The 15,355-nt window shown below is 45.3% G+C and overlaps 3 pseudogenes; 1 reads left to right on the forward strand and 2 right to left on the reverse strand.

Moving 5' to 3' along the window:
- Window positions 1-2,191: 2,191 nt before the first annotated feature.
- LOC137159806 (olfactory receptor 10C1-like) lies at window positions 2,192-3,967 on the forward strand (annotated as a pseudogene).
- Window positions 3,968-7,650: 3,683 nt separating this feature from the next.
- Window positions 7,651-8,593, reverse strand: LOC137159810 (olfactory receptor 10A4-like; annotated as a pseudogene).
- A 4,509-nt stretch (window positions 8,594-13,102) lies between these two features.
- Window positions 13,103-14,053, reverse strand: LOC137159807 (olfactory receptor 11A1-like; annotated as a pseudogene).
- Between the last annotated feature and the right edge of the window lie 1,302 nt (window positions 14,054-15,355).

Consider the following 15,355-nt stretch of genomic DNA (forward strand, 5'->3'; position numbering starts at 1 on the left):
CGCCTTCCCTACATCCACAGAGCCAGTCACCTCAACATAGAAAGCAATCAGGTTGGTCAGGCATGACTTTCCCTTGGTGAATCCGTGTTGACTGTTCCTGATCACCTTCCTCTCCTCCAAGTGCCTTAAAATGGATTCCTTAAGGACCTGCTCCATGATTTTTCCAGGGATTGAAGTGAGGCTGACCGGTCTGTAGTTCCCTGGATCCTCTTTCCTCCCTTTTTTGAAGATGGGCACTATATTTGCTTTTTTCCAGTCCTCAGGGACCTCCCCCTGTTGCCACGAGCTTTCAAAGATAATAGCCAATGGCTTTGAAATCACCTCAGCCAACTCCCTCAGCACCCTCGTGTGCATTGCATCCGTCCCCATGGACTTGTGTATGTCCAATCCTTCTAAATAGTCTTGGACCCGTTCCTTCAGCACTGCGGGATGTTCGCCTCCTTCCCATTCTGTGCCCCCCAATACAGCAGTCTGGGAACTGATCTTGTCTGTGAAGACAGAGGCAAAAAAGGCATTGAGTACCTCAGCTTTCTCCACATCCTCCGTCACTAGGTTTCCTCCCTCATTCTCTAAGCTTCTTTTTTGGGCCCACACTTTCCCTAATCTTCCTCTTGTTGGCAACATACCTGTAGAAACCCTTCTTGTTCCCCTTCAAAGTCCGCTTTTCTGAAGTCCATGGTCCGTATCCTGCTGTTTTCCTTTCTTCCTTTTGTCAGGATCCTGAACTCGACCATCTCATGGTCACTGCTGCCTAGGTTACCACCCACTTCTACTTCCCCTACCAAATCTTCCCTGTTTGTGAGCAGCAGGTCAAGAGAAGCACGGCCCCTCGTTGGTCGCTCCAGCACTTGCACCAGAAAATTGTCTGCGACACTCTCCAAAAACTTCCTGGATTGTTTGTGCTCTGCTGTATTGCTCTTCTAGCAGATGTCAGGGTGATTGAAGTCTCCCATGAGAATCAGGTCCTGTGAACTGGAAACTTTTCCTATTTGAGTAAAGAAAGCCTCATCTACCTCATCCTCCTGGTCTGGTGGTCTTAACCCAGAGACACTCAACTGACTTATCTCCAGTTTCATACTGGAGCTCAGAGCAGTCAGTGCTCTCTTACATACAATGCAACTCCTCCATCCCTTCGCCCCTGTCTGTCCTTCCTGAACAGTTTATACCCATCTATGACAGTGCTCCAATCGTGTGAGTTACTCCACCAAGTCTCAGTTATTCCAATCATGTGGTAGTTTCTTGACTGTGCCAGGACTTCCAGTTTTTCCTGCTTGTTTCCCAGGCTTCTTGCATTTGTGTACAGGCACTTGAGATAAGTAGCCGATTGGCCTACTTTCAAAGTATGAATCGGGAGGCCTCCCCTGCTGCACCCTCCTCCTTCTGCTTCCTTGTGGTGTCTCTCTTCCCCACTTACCTTCGGACTTAGGTCTCCATCCCCCGTTGAACCTAGTTTAAAGCCGTCCTCACTAGGTTAGCCAGCCTGTCTGGGAAGATACTCTTCCCTGTCTTTGTTAGGTGAATCCCATCTCTTCCTAGTAATCCTTCTTCCTGGAACAACATTCCATGATCGAAGTATCCAAAGCCCTCTCTTCGACACCACCTGCGTAACCACGCATTTACTTCAGCAATGCGACGGTCCCTACCTGGGCCTTTTTCCTGAACAGGGAGGATGGATGAGAACACCACTTGCGCTTCAAACTCCTTTATCTCTTTTCCCAGAGCAACATAGTCCTCAGCGATCCGCTTAAGATCATTCTTGGCAGTGTCATTGGTGCCCACGTGGAGAAGTAGGAAGGGGTAGCGGTCTGAGGACTTGATGAGTCTTGGCAGTCTCTCCGTCACATCCCTAATCCTAGCTCCAGGCAAGTAGCATACTTCTCTAGTTTCCCGGTCCGGACAGCAGATGGATGACTCCGTCCCCCTTAGGAGGGAGTCCCCGACCACCATCACCCTTCTCTTCCTCTTGGGAATGGTGGTCATGGTCCCTAGGAGAATGCATCCCTTGCCTTCTGATCAAATGGGTCTCCTTCTGATCCATTCCCTCCGAAGGGTCCTCCAAATCATTCTCTGCCGTAGTACTTGTGCAGAGAGGATGAAAACGATTCCTTACTTCTATCTGCATAGTGGGCACATAGGTTCTCTTTCTTTGGGAGGTCACATGCTGCCAAGCAGTGAGGAGAAGGGAGAGGCTATGAAGGTTAGTACGGGGTGAAGAGAGAGGTTAAAGGGTAGATTAAGAAGGGCAGAAACAGAATTAGATGCATAAAAGAGGAGGGAAGGAAGAGAGAGAAATCAGGACTGAGTGCACTGAAGTGATTGGAGCACGACTGCTGTAAATCTGGAGTAAGTGTGATGAGAATCAGGCCGTTTCTGTAGCACACTGATTAAAAATGCTCTACCCATGTGCTTAATTAGTTTATAGTTCAAATTACAATGTGGTGGGAAGTACAGTGGAAGAGGCTGTATTCTTAACTGACAAATCTACATCATTCCACTGCCTAGCCCACATGTGAGTTGAGAGTTGGGGAAACAGTGTTATGTTCATTTTGTATCTACGGTGTAACATCCACTCTCTGAGAGACAATTTTCATCACTGTAAATTCACTGTGCCGGGTTCAGCGTTGCACAAATGTAACTTAATTGGTATAAATAATGTACTGACTGAGACTAGTATAAAACAGATGCCGTTCCAGAGATGGCTTGGAGACACACAAGTCTAAATCTGATGTAACTGAGGCAGCTGAGAGACATTGACTTAAGTGAAGTTACTGGGCATTTACATGTGTTAGGAGAACATAATCTGGCCAAAATGGCGTAAGCCTTGATAGATGGATCGATAGATTTGATTAACTTAAATGATGTATCAAAATAATGACTAGATTCTCGTTTTATTTTTCAAGATAAAATATCCTGAGGAAGAGACCACAGTAAATGACACCTCAGTGACTGAGTTTGTCATACTGGGCTTTTCTAACCACCTGCATATGGCGCATCTTCTCTTTCTATTGTTTGTGTGTATTTATTTCATCACAATGCTGGGCAACATCCTCATCATCCTCATTATAAAGGTTGACCCAGCCCTTCACACGCCCATGTACTTCTTCCTCAGGAACTTGTCTTTCCTGGAGATCTGCTGCACCTCCGTCACCCTGCCCAAGATGCTGGCCAACCTCCTCTCCGAGGATAAAATGATTTCCTTTGTAACCCACTGCGCTATGCGGACATCATGAATAAGAGAGTGTGCACCCAGTTAGCTGCCTGCTCATGGATCTGTGGTATCCTCGCAGCCCTGGGGCACACAACATTCATCTTCACACGTCCTTTCTGTGGGTCCAACGTGATCAACCACTTCTTCTGTGAGATCCAGCCAGTGCTGACGCTGGTCTGCGGGGGCACCTACTGGAATGAGGTCCAAATCATTGTGGCCGCTGCCTTCCTCATCATGATGCCCTTCATGCTGATACTGGTGTCCTACATCCGCAATATTTCCACCATCCTTAAAATGAAGTCCGCAAAAGGCAGACACAGGGCTTTCTCCACGTGCTCCTCACACCTCACCGTGGTGGCTCTGTTCTACGGGACAGCCGTTTTCATCCACGTACGCCCAAATCCAGCTATTCGCTGGATGTGGACAAGTTCCTCTCTCTGTTCTATTCCGTGGTGACTCCAATACTGAACCCCATTATCTACAGCCTCAGGAACAAGGATGTTAAAGGAGCAATTTGGAGAATGGGAATCAAGATCTGTCCTCTAAAAACATAAGAAATTCTCTTTCAATTGGACAATCCATTGAGGAATAGCTTCAGCTATAAAGAGAAATCTCCCTTATTGAATTATTCACTGAGAGACATCTCAGCTACTGAAGGAAATGTCCCCAATGGGATGCTTTAAGGATAAATCCTTCATATTGAATATTGCATTAGTTCAAATATTTTGAATTTTAAATTTCTATGATTTTTATGGAGATTTTGAATTTCAATAAAAACTTATTTTTTTTACAAAACCATCTGCTATTATTTATACCCATTTTTTGTTCACAGCTCTACGTCCCTATTAAAAATAGAATTTGTTGTAATTTTCTCAGATTCAATTTTAACTTGAAATTTTCTCTGAATGATTATAAAAAATGTGAAAAGAGCCAATATTTTTGCAAATATTTTTCACAAATCTACAAAGCTCATGAAAGATATCAGAATTTTGGAATTTCAAACTTCTCAATGATATTTCAAATGCCATTAGAAGATTTTCAACTCCTCACCTCTTTCCCCCATTGTTTGACTGGCTCTAATTAAGGAATATCTCAGTTCTAGAGAGAAATATTTCTTACAGTAACATCTTTCAAAGGACATAGCAGCAGAGCTTGCTGAAGCTTGCTTGCTTGAGAAGTTTTCCTTTAGAAAATGGAGTTAATCACAATTGAAGCATTTTGCATGGACATGCCAATTTGGACATAATGTTTTAAATGGGAATAAATTAAAACAATTTGTTTGGGGTTTCTCATTTCATTTTGGTTACCTGAAAACATATCATTTACCTAATGTTGAAAAATTTCACTTAAAATTGAAATGAAATATTTTTATCCTATTGATCATTACAATTCTTTTGTCAACTTTTATACTAAAATTTTACCTTTAGTATTGTTTTATATCTCTATATATGTAATATTTAATATTATGTATAATATATAGTATTTTATATTACATAAGAAACTTTTGACATTATCAAAAGACAATGACTCTACATTATCAAACAAACAAAGCAAAACACTAAACTTTTGTTGATCACAGCTGCACAGCTGTAGACTGGGGACCGACGAGCTGGGCAGCAGCTCTGCAGAAAAGGACCTGGGGGTAACGGTGGATAAAAAGCTGGATATGAGTCAGCAGTGTGCCCTGGTTGTCAAGAAGGCTAATGGCATATTGGGCTGCATTAGGAGGGGCATTGCCAGCAGGTCACGGGAAGTGATTATTCCCCTCTATTTGGCATTGGTGAGGCCGCATTTAGAATACTGTGTCCAGTTTTGGGCCCCCCACTACAAAAAAGATGTGGACAATTTGGAGAGAGTGCAGTGGAGGGCAACCAAAATGATTAGGGGGCTGGAGCACAGGACTTATGAGGAGAGGCTGAGCGAACTGGGCTTGTTTAGTCTGCAAAAGAGAAGAGTGAGGGGGGATTTGATAGCAGCTTTTAACTACCTGAAAGGGGGTTCCAGGGAGGATGGGGCTAGGCTGTTCTCGGTGGTGGCAGATGACAGAACAAGGAGCAACGGTCTCAAGTTGCAGGGCGGGAGGTCTAGGTTGGACATTAGGAAAAAGTTTTTCACTAGGAGGGTGGTGAAGCATTGGAATGGGTTACCTAGGGAGGTGGTGGAATCTCCATCCTTAGAGGTTTTTAAGCTGAGGCTTGACAAAGCCCTGGTTGGGATGATATAGCTGCGGTTGGTCCTGCTTTGAGCGGGGGTTGGACTAGATGACCTCCTGAGGTCCCTTCCAACTCTAATATTCTATGATTCTATGATTCTATGATCACATTATGTGCCTCAATACATTTTAAAATCTGATCTGTAACATTGACGTGCCTCAATTCCCAGTTTATAAAATGGGGATAATAACATCTCCTGATCTCACAGGGCTTTCTGAGGATAAATTCAGTCATACATATGAAGTGCTGAGTGATTGGATCCATAAAAAAGGTCATAAATACATATTAATAATGTCATTCAAGAAGATATTTCTCTTGAAATGTGGAAGTAATTGCTCGTCTCTAAGATTTTCAATTTTTAGACTCTTTTGAAAATCCCCTTTCTAACATGTAACCAGTGCTACTCTGATCTACAACACAGGCCAGTGAATTTCAGTAGAGCTGATAAAAAGTGAAATTTCCAGCCTACAGGAAATTCCAATAGTTCAACACGTGTTTTCATCCTGCTTCAGGACAAAAAATTGATATTCCAGCCAGTGCTTGCAGAGTGACCTGTGCCTAATGGTTCTCACTTATATATGCCGTGTTGCTGGGGCTCTCTACAGCAGGCACAATGGAGAAGCTCTCTCCAGTTTGGAATCAGCTGCTTTATCTTTAACCCCCTGCGGCAGACTGTCTGTGTTGCTGCAAACCAGGCTCCTGATCCTACTGACGGCTCTGTGCGGGTAGAGCCTAAACCCCCCCGTGGACCCACAGAGAAGTCAATGGGGCCACTTGCACATCGGGACCGAAGAGCTAGGGCTGGCTGCAACGTTTCCATCCAAACTGGTTTTGTTATCTGTCAAAACAGAGAGAAATAGCAAAATGGTCATTTTTTCAAAAATGTTTTCTTCCCTTTTTTTGCTAATGCAGATAATAAGGATAAAAGAGCTTGAAAAATCCACTCTCCAGTTATTTACTATTCTCCCACCTCCTTCCTGACATCAACCCCCTACCACCCACTCCGTTTATCATCCAATCCCTTTACCATCCACTCCACTTATCCCCTGCCCATGATCCCCCACAGCTCCAAAGCCTTCCTCAGTATTTCCCCCTCTCCTCCTTCACCTGCAAGCATTCAGGTGACTTTTATTGTCATTATGAACATAGTTTGAGAACCTTCTGGATTTTTCTGCTGTATTCAGAGTATGTTTCCCCAAAATAAAAACAAACCAAAAGCCGTTGACAAAGGCTGAGTGTAGCAATATGCCTGCATTTCATTGCAGCTTTCTGCCAAGGGTAGTTTTTGAACTTAGGCCACATGTTTTTGACATTGACCTGTGCAGCACACATGTTCCCTTGAACTACCCATGAAAACTGGGTGGCTAGCAAGCCCTGGGGCTAGTCTTTCTGCATGTGAACAGCCTAACCAATTGAGGCCATGGGCAGCAGGCTCAAGTCCAGCCAGAGAGCTTAATGCTTTTTCAAATAATGTTTTCAATATTGTTTCACCAAAAAGGCTGTAGGAGACATGCACTAGATGCGGTAAATATTGATTGATTGAGACCATTTGGGGCATGATCAGAGCCATGTTTTGACTCCCAGATGTGCCAAAAAAACCCAACAACAACAAAAAACCCAACACTGTATTAACAGATGCCAACCATCTGAAATGCAATTTTGTTTGGGGGCAGGGAGCTATGTCTTGGGTGTCCCTTGCTCAAATAATGCTGAATTTAAATCACTAACCGTAGCTTCATCATCATGAGACACATCCAATGCAAAGTCAATGCAGGTAAGCAGACAGATTTAGAGTACTTAGAATAATGACTAAACAGATTTAAATACAACAGAGCTAGCCCTTCGCTATAGTACACTCTGGTGAGGAAGAGAATCTCTTAAAGAAGAGAATTTAAGCACAGAAAATACACACACAACAAAGGGAATAGAACAAAATTAAATTCTGGTATTTTACTGCACTTAAAACAGGTACATTTTGCAGGATTAATTCACGTATATCAGAGTTTCAGGTAAAAATAACCCTTCCTGAATCAAAAACTGATTCCCCTTATCCCTACATTAGTCTGAGAAAATGGGAATTTATTTCAGGAAGTGTCACTCCTGATTTACACCAATGTGAGAGAGAAGAGATTCAACCCATTTACTTCAAGGCAGTTACTGCTGATTTACACGTGTGTATGTAAGAGAGGAAGGCGCATTTAAACAAATGGAGTCATAAACCTGAAGTAATTACATTTTCTGTAACAATAGTTTCCTGCCCAGTATTCTTCTCAGGGCGCCTTTCACCTCCTTGTTCCTCAGACTGTAGATGATGGGGTTTAACATGGGGGTGATGACCGTGTAGGAGAGAGAGAGCAGCTTCTTTGTTTCTGGGAAGTAGCTGGATTTGGGGCAGAAGTAGGTCGAGCTGGCTGTGCCGTAGACGAGCGTCACCACCACCAGGTGAGAGGAGCAGGTGGAGAAGGCTTTGTGTCTGCCCTCTCCTGAGGGCATCCTCAGGATGTTGGTGATGATCTGCACGTAGGAGACCAGGATCATGAGGAAGGGGAACATGACATAAAGTACAGCTGCTGCGAAGGCCTCAATTTCGAACAAATCGGTGTCAGTACAGGCCAGCTCCAGCATGGGGGGAACATCACAGAAGAAGTGGTTGACTTCATTTGGCCCGCAGAATGGCAGACTGAATATCCAGGTCATCTGCACAGTGGCGACCAGAAATCCCAAGAACCATGAGGCTCTGGACAACTGGAAGCAAGCCCTTCTATTCATAATGTCCAGGTAGCGCAATGAGTTGCATATAGCCACGTAGCGATCGTAGGCCATAGCAGTCAAAAGACAGCACTCAGCTGTTCCAGAGAAGAAAAAGAAAGAGCTGAGCTGTGCAGCCGGCATAGGAAATGGTTTTATTTTCCACCAAGAGATTTATGAGCATCTTCAGGACAATGACCAAATTGAAACCAATCTCTAAGGAGACCAAGTTCCGGAGGAGGAAGTACATGGGGCTATGGAGAGTGCGGTCCATGGATGTGACTAGGATAATGAGCAGGCTTCCTGTCAGGGTTATGGTATGAACAACAAGGAAGATCAGGAACAGTGGAACCTGCAGGTTGGGGTGATTGGAAAATCCCACGAGGATGAATTCTGTGACCATAATACGATTCCGTATATTCATGATGTTTCTTCAGTGTGTTTCATCTGGAAGACAGCTTGATGACGCATTCTTGGTGGAGAGTTTATGTGATCATTTTTATCCATCAACTATCCATTATTTGGGAATATATATTTTAATCGGTTCTAGATAGATCTGTATCTTTATATTACTGTTTGAATCCCTCTCTCTTTGATAATTTTATTTCTCTATCTAGAATAAAGACAGAGAGAATATATGTGAAGATAGCTATAATAGTGAAATATTTATATCTGGTATCATTTATATCAATATCATGAATCTATATCACTATTTGACTCTCTTTCTCAATGGCCAAATAATGACATAGATTAATCTATCTCTATCTCTCTCTGTCTCTCTCCCTCTCTTCGCCATGACAAGCTCTGTCTCTCTATTCCACCTTCACCATGACAAGTTCTGAGACTCTGTAAATGGCCACTCAAATTTTTCTCCATCAAGTAAAGTTTTATCCTTCCACGAATCATGTTTTATGCTGTTCCACCAGTTCTAATCTGTAATCTAATCTAATCTAATCTGTCTAATCTGACAAAATATATGATCAGAACTGTCCATGATCTGACTTTGTCTGCTCGTAGCATGCCTGCTTTCAAAGTGCCTCTTGGGGGACAGCCACACAATGCTTCTTGTATTAATATTTTGGGGGTGGGGTATAGGGAAGAACAGTCATTAGCTCTTCCATGCAGAGCCGGCGCTAGGCACAAACAAACTAAGCAATTGCCTAGAGCCCCAAGCAGCTCAAGGGGGTCCTCATTCACTCGCTATTAAAAGAACTTGCTAGTTTTAGTATTGTGTGTGTGTGTGTGAGGAGGTTGGGGGGCAAAATATTCCTGCTTTGGGCCCCCAACGGGCTAGCACCGGTTTTGGTTCTGAGGCAGACGGAATGTGATGGGGATGTTCAGGAAAGGAAACCAGCTGGGAGAAGGGGAAGGTGGAGCGTAATCGGAAGCCTCTCTTCTGGATAAGAACCTTGTGAGGACATTCAATCAAAATGATGTTTGACATAGAGCCCAGCCATGACCTGCTCCCTTATTTAGGGCTTAATCCTATAGCTGCTTGGAAGTCTCAGTTCCTACTGATATCAGTTAGACACTGAGGGCAGAACTGCAGTTACTATGTGTTACCAGATTTGCCCGTCACCTTGGGATATGCTCATGTATTAGGGTTGCCTTCCTGGAAGGGGGTGTGATTCTAGGGGTGTGATTGGGGTTACCTTCCTGGAATGGGGTGTGATTCTACTAATTTAGTGCTTGTGTTACTTGTGTGTTCATAGGGCTACAAGTCCCCTCCCAATGTAGCTATCCTGCAGGACGTAAGGTTTTCAGGGCTGGGTTCCTCCAGCACCAGATTCAAATAAACCCCCCACAGATACACACACACACACACACACACATTCCAGACTAACTGAGTGCGTCTGAGCGGACCGGGCTATCAGCACTCTCAGCTGATCCCTTATGTGTCCCTGAACTCAGCAGGCTGGTGACACAGCACTTTCAGTGGCCACCCTTATATGCCCCTTTGCAACACACCAGAATAGAGCGCACTCCTTGAGCAGGCTGGGTCCAAACAGCACTTTTTGGCTACTCCCTTTATTTGCCCCTGGACTCAATCAGGCTGGGTCAAACAGCACCTTCAGCCGCCACCCTTATTTGCCCCTGGACTCCGTAGGCTAGGCAGAGCAGCACTTCTCAGCTGTCTCCTTCATATGGCCCTTTACACCACAATTGTTCTAGCAGGAACTCCCTTGATGAGCAAACCCCATAGGATTTTGGGGCACTCCAGAGATCTTTGGCTTAGGTAAAAGAAGCGTTACTACAGAGCAAGATAGGGACCAAGGACAGAAAGGAGTAAATGAAGTTTGGAGAGAGAGAAAGTGGCAACCAGCGTGATTACAACAGTTATTTTATTGCCAGGTGTATAAAACTTATGATACTAACAGTAATATCATACAAGGAAGAAACACAATCACACACTTACAATACTACACAATTACAGTTGAGGTATTGGAGAAAGCTAGCCCAGGTTTGATTACAAAGTGGAGAGAGAGAGAGAGAGAGAGTGTGTGTGTGTGTGTGTGTGTGTTGGGGGAAGGGAAAATGGGGGGGTCTCACCACTCCGTGCAGCTCAGAGTTTCCTAGAAGACAGGCTGCTCAGCTTAGGGTCTGGGGTGCTTGAGTCAGGCAGAGCCCCCAGCACAATCAGTCAGGAAGAGGGGAAGTTACAGTAGAACTATTGCAGAATTTGGATCCAAGCATCAGAACAGGGGTTTGAACTTTGATGGGGGATTTTGTAGACACCAGGTTTGTTTATGGATAAACAATGTCTGGACAAAAGGAGCTGATCATTCCTGGCTATGGGCAGTTTTCCTTAAGAGAGAGCTCACAATGCAACCAGGATTCAGTGTTTTACATATCAATAACTAGAAAGGTCTGATAACTGTGGAGCTGGATGTGTACAGGTATGAGTTCATTTACATCAAGAGCAGAGATTTCCCAAGATGCAGTGCGTCCCTGCTTTGGAAGTCCCAGAGTTCAGTGCATGTTCCATCTTTGATGTAGATGAGGCTTCTGTTCTCCATGGGATGTGCTAAATGAGATGCCTCCTTTTTACATCTTTCATGTAGATGAGGCATGTGGAATGGTATCACCCTTGATGGGAGGGTTTTAGTTGTGTCCACTGCCTTTTCATATTGAGATGCCTTTGGTTTCTGGTTCAAGCAGGGGTTGTGGGGGGATATTCAGGTGAGCCAGAGAGAGTTGGGGTTTTGCACCCTGGTTCCCCAAGAACACAGAGCTGCCAGGTAACAAGTGACCATGGAAGCATGGAGGTTAGAGACGTGAGATTATAAAATCAACATTTCTTGTCACCTCCCAGGAAAGATCCAGCCTTTTGGAAAGAATACAGATATCCACATATTTCTGAATGCAAAACTATCTAGAATATTGTTTTTCCCAGTCCTCTCCTAGCATGATTGACTCCCTAAGCATGTAATAAGGTCTCATTCCAATTTATCACTAGTGTGAATAATTTTGTGTCACCAAAGCGTTGCTGTCCATGAGGCCCAAATGTTGCATTTCCGTGCAGTCAAGCCATGACATGTATTCCTCACACGAGACATGAACTGAGCAGATAATGGGAGCTCTGACAACAAAGACGACAGAAAGAAGTCTTAGTTTAGTTCTTTTATTGTGCTATGCTTTTGGTAACACACAGTTATGCGGGTCTCTTACAAAATAGTAAAACATGAGGCGGAGCTGGTGGAAAACATCCTCTAGGCGTGGGGGGAGTTCTCAGGATAGTGGTGTGGCTATAAATGTACAGGCTGGGTTTTCCCGTAAGAGGTGATGTTAGGCACCTAAATCCCACAGCCAGTGAATGAGAGTTGGACACCTAACACCCTTGGGTGCCATTGTCAGTTACAAGTGGACATGGTGGAGCAGACACTGCACCGGACTAAGACTCTGGGCGATTGGTTTCTAGGCTATTCTCTGCCACTCACCCGCTGAGTGACTCCGGGCAGGTAACTGCACCTCGTTCTGCCTTAGTTTCCCCAGCTGTAACACGAGGATGAGGATGTGGGCCTAGGGCTGGAGTCACAAAGATTCCACTTTAGTCACCTGAACCTCAGAATCTGGCCCACCTGGGATTCACAAAACCCTGCTCAGTTGCCTGTGACCGTGTAGGTGCCGATGTGTTTTCAGGAAAAAGGGCATAGCCCCTGTGTTTCTGCCTCTGGCCATGACCTCTGCAGCCTCACACCAGGCAGCCGAGGCCCCAGAGCGATGCAGGGACCTGGGGACGGGAGATGTTCCCCTTCCTGGCTCACCTACAGGCTCCTCTGGCAGGTAACATGCCCAGGTGCTTTTGAAAAATCCCACTGGGTACCCAAATATCTTGAGAAACTGGCCCTATATCACTGCTAAGAATGGGACAGTAATAGGTCAGTGCTGGGCCCTGCAGTACAGGTTAGATGGTTTCCTTTAGATTCCTGTCCTTTTGGAAAGAAGCCCGAGGATGAAATACATTACAAGGAACAAAAATTACACCATTTCCTACCGCTGGGAGTCCGAGGCTGACATTGCCACCGTATATTTGTATAATGGAGGCATCATAGATTTATGTGTGTGTGTATCTATCTAAATCTCTCACCCTACAAGAAACGGATGCTCAGCTTCCCAGCTGTGTTTGTTTTCCCTGCACCATCTCACTCAGCACACTCTCCCCTCATTGTCTGAACTTAGAGGAGCCACTAGTTCAAATCTCCCACCAGCCCAGTCGCACCCAGCTGTGGCATCTGATAAAGGCCCTAACAAGAACAGGTCACAGGTTCCAAGAGGTGTGTCTGTCTCCACTTCCTCCCCTGGCTGTGACTCTAAACGTATGACACACAGCCCAATGAAGCTAATGTAAATACAGTCTTGGTCTACAGCAGACTTCAGTTCTGACCCAAAGCCAGGCTCTGGCATAGCTACTTTACCTAAGGCAACTGATTGGCTACCATTGTCCACACATGCATTTCCTGCAAGCTTTCCTCAGCGCCTCCTTGACCTCTTTGTTTCTCAGGGTGTAGATGAGGGGATTGACCAGGGGAGTCAGGACCATGTAGACGACAGAAAGCACTTTCTTGAAGTCCCTCGGCATGTGGGCTGTGGGGAACATGTAGGCTATGAACAGAGTACCATAATAAATGGACACCACGATGAGGTGGGAGGAGCAGGTGGAAAAGGCCTTTTGCCTCCCCGTGGTGGAAGGGATTCTCAGGATGGAGGTGATGACGCAGATGTAGGACATCATGGTCAGTAGGAATGGGAACATTAAGAAAAACAAGCTGACTGTGAAAGCCAACATTTCCATCAGCTGAGGATCATTGCAGGAGAGTTTTACAAGGGGAATAAAATCGCAAAAGAAATGGTCAATAGCATTGGGACCACAGAAAGTTAACTGTCATATTGACAACGCTGTTATGCTACTAGCTAGGAAGCCACCTACCCAAGAGCCAGCTGTGAGCTGGAGGCAAGACCTGCCACTCACACGGGCTGCATAGTGAAGTGGTTTGATTATGGCTAAATACCGATCGTAAGACATCACCGATAGGAGCAGGCATTCTGTAGCTACAAGAGAACCAAAGAAGTATAATTGTGAGATGCACTCACTGACTGAGATGGTTCTGTCCCCAGTCAGTAGACTGGCCAGCAGCCTGGGCAGGATGGTGGAGGCAAAGCAGGTCTCCAAGCAGGACAAGTTCCCCAGGAAGAAGTACATAGGGATGTGAAGATGCTGAGCAGTGACAACTAGCACCATGATGAGGACATTCCCAGCCATGGTAGTGATGTAGATCACTAGAAACGAAAGGAAGAGAAGGATTTGCAGTTCAGGCAGGGTCCTGAATCCCAGGAGGACGAATTCTGTGATGGACGTTTGATTTCCCTGTTCTGGGGCCACCATGCGGTGTATCTACGGGATATAAACAAACAACATTCACTCCATAAGATGTCAACATTGTTTTCATGGTCTCCCTTTGCTGGGTACTGGAACAATAGCTGAGCTGGGGAGGGGAAACGCCATCTCTCTTGGTCTCTGGGAGATATTTCCTATCCAGGCAGACTGCAGGTTCCACAAAACGTTGGTCTCTCTGGAAAGCTGTGCAGTACCGTGGCGGATGGCACCAAGCACTCAAATGCTGTGGTGATGGGACTCAGACACAGCAGTGCAGACAGCTCTAGCAAACTGACTAGATAGCTATTGCTTCAGATAATCACATCTGTCACTGCCTAGTGTCTATAAGCAGCACAAAACAGGCTGGTGCACCACGGCTGAAATTGGTCACAATTTTACATTTGAAGGGAAGCCACAACAAAGAAACAAACCAAGCAAATATAGCTGGGAATTGAAGTGGAGAAGGGTGCAGGGGGAAGTTTGCTGCAAGTGAATTGTAAGGAAAACGGACTTCTAGGAAAGACTGCTAGAAGATGAGGGTTGGAAGGGACCTCAGGAAGTCATCTAGTCCAACCACCTGCTCAAAGTAGGACCTACCCTGACAAAATCATCCCAGCCTGGGCTTTGTCAAGATGGGTCTTAAAGACCCCTCAGCTGTGCAGGGAGCCACCTGTATTTCCAGGGTTGTGGCTGGGATCCCCCCCACAGCCCTGCTGTCAGCGCTGCCCTAATCCTGAGCCCAACCCTGCCCCTGCACCAAATTTTCTGCAAATGTACAAATTGAAATTGTTAAAAATTGAAGGAAAAAGCAACAAAAATTAGAATTAGTCCCCAAAAGTGCAGCCAACCCCCCTCCACCCATGAATTCTGCCAAGCCAGGTAATTGCCAGTGTCTCCTTCCCTAGCATCCAGCACAACAGCAAATATCAGCTCCCTTTTCCCCACGTCATCTCATTCACCCCCTCAGCACCCCAGCGAGGTCAGTGCCAGAAAGAAAAGTAAAACAGAGGGAATGTGAAAGGGGAATCAAGGATACGCCAGTGTTTGAAGAGCTTGCCTTAGACTTGGCAGACTTTGTTGAATTCCCTCCTTTGTCAAGAGCTCCATGTGGGACTTGAGGTCAGATTTCCAAAGGCTGGTGGGCACCTAAAATTGCACCCGGGTGCCTGAGTAGGGTCAGTGGCTAACGCCCGTCGATTTCAACTCCCTCTAAGGGTCTCTTTGTCATTAGGAGCTGAAATCCCTCTATCCATCTGTCCCTCTGTGAGCCAGGTCCCCCATCGGTAAAGCAGGGATAACAGCACTATACTG

The sequence above is a fragment of the Emydura macquarii genome, unplaced genomic scaffold, assembly GCF_026122565.2.
Source record: "Emydura macquarii macquarii isolate MOO-44397 ecotype Brisbane River unplaced genomic scaffold, CSIRO-AGI_Emac_v2 contig_1933, whole genome shotgun sequence".
Lineage (NCBI taxonomy): Eukaryota > Metazoa > Chordata > Testudines > Chelidae > Emydura > Emydura macquarii.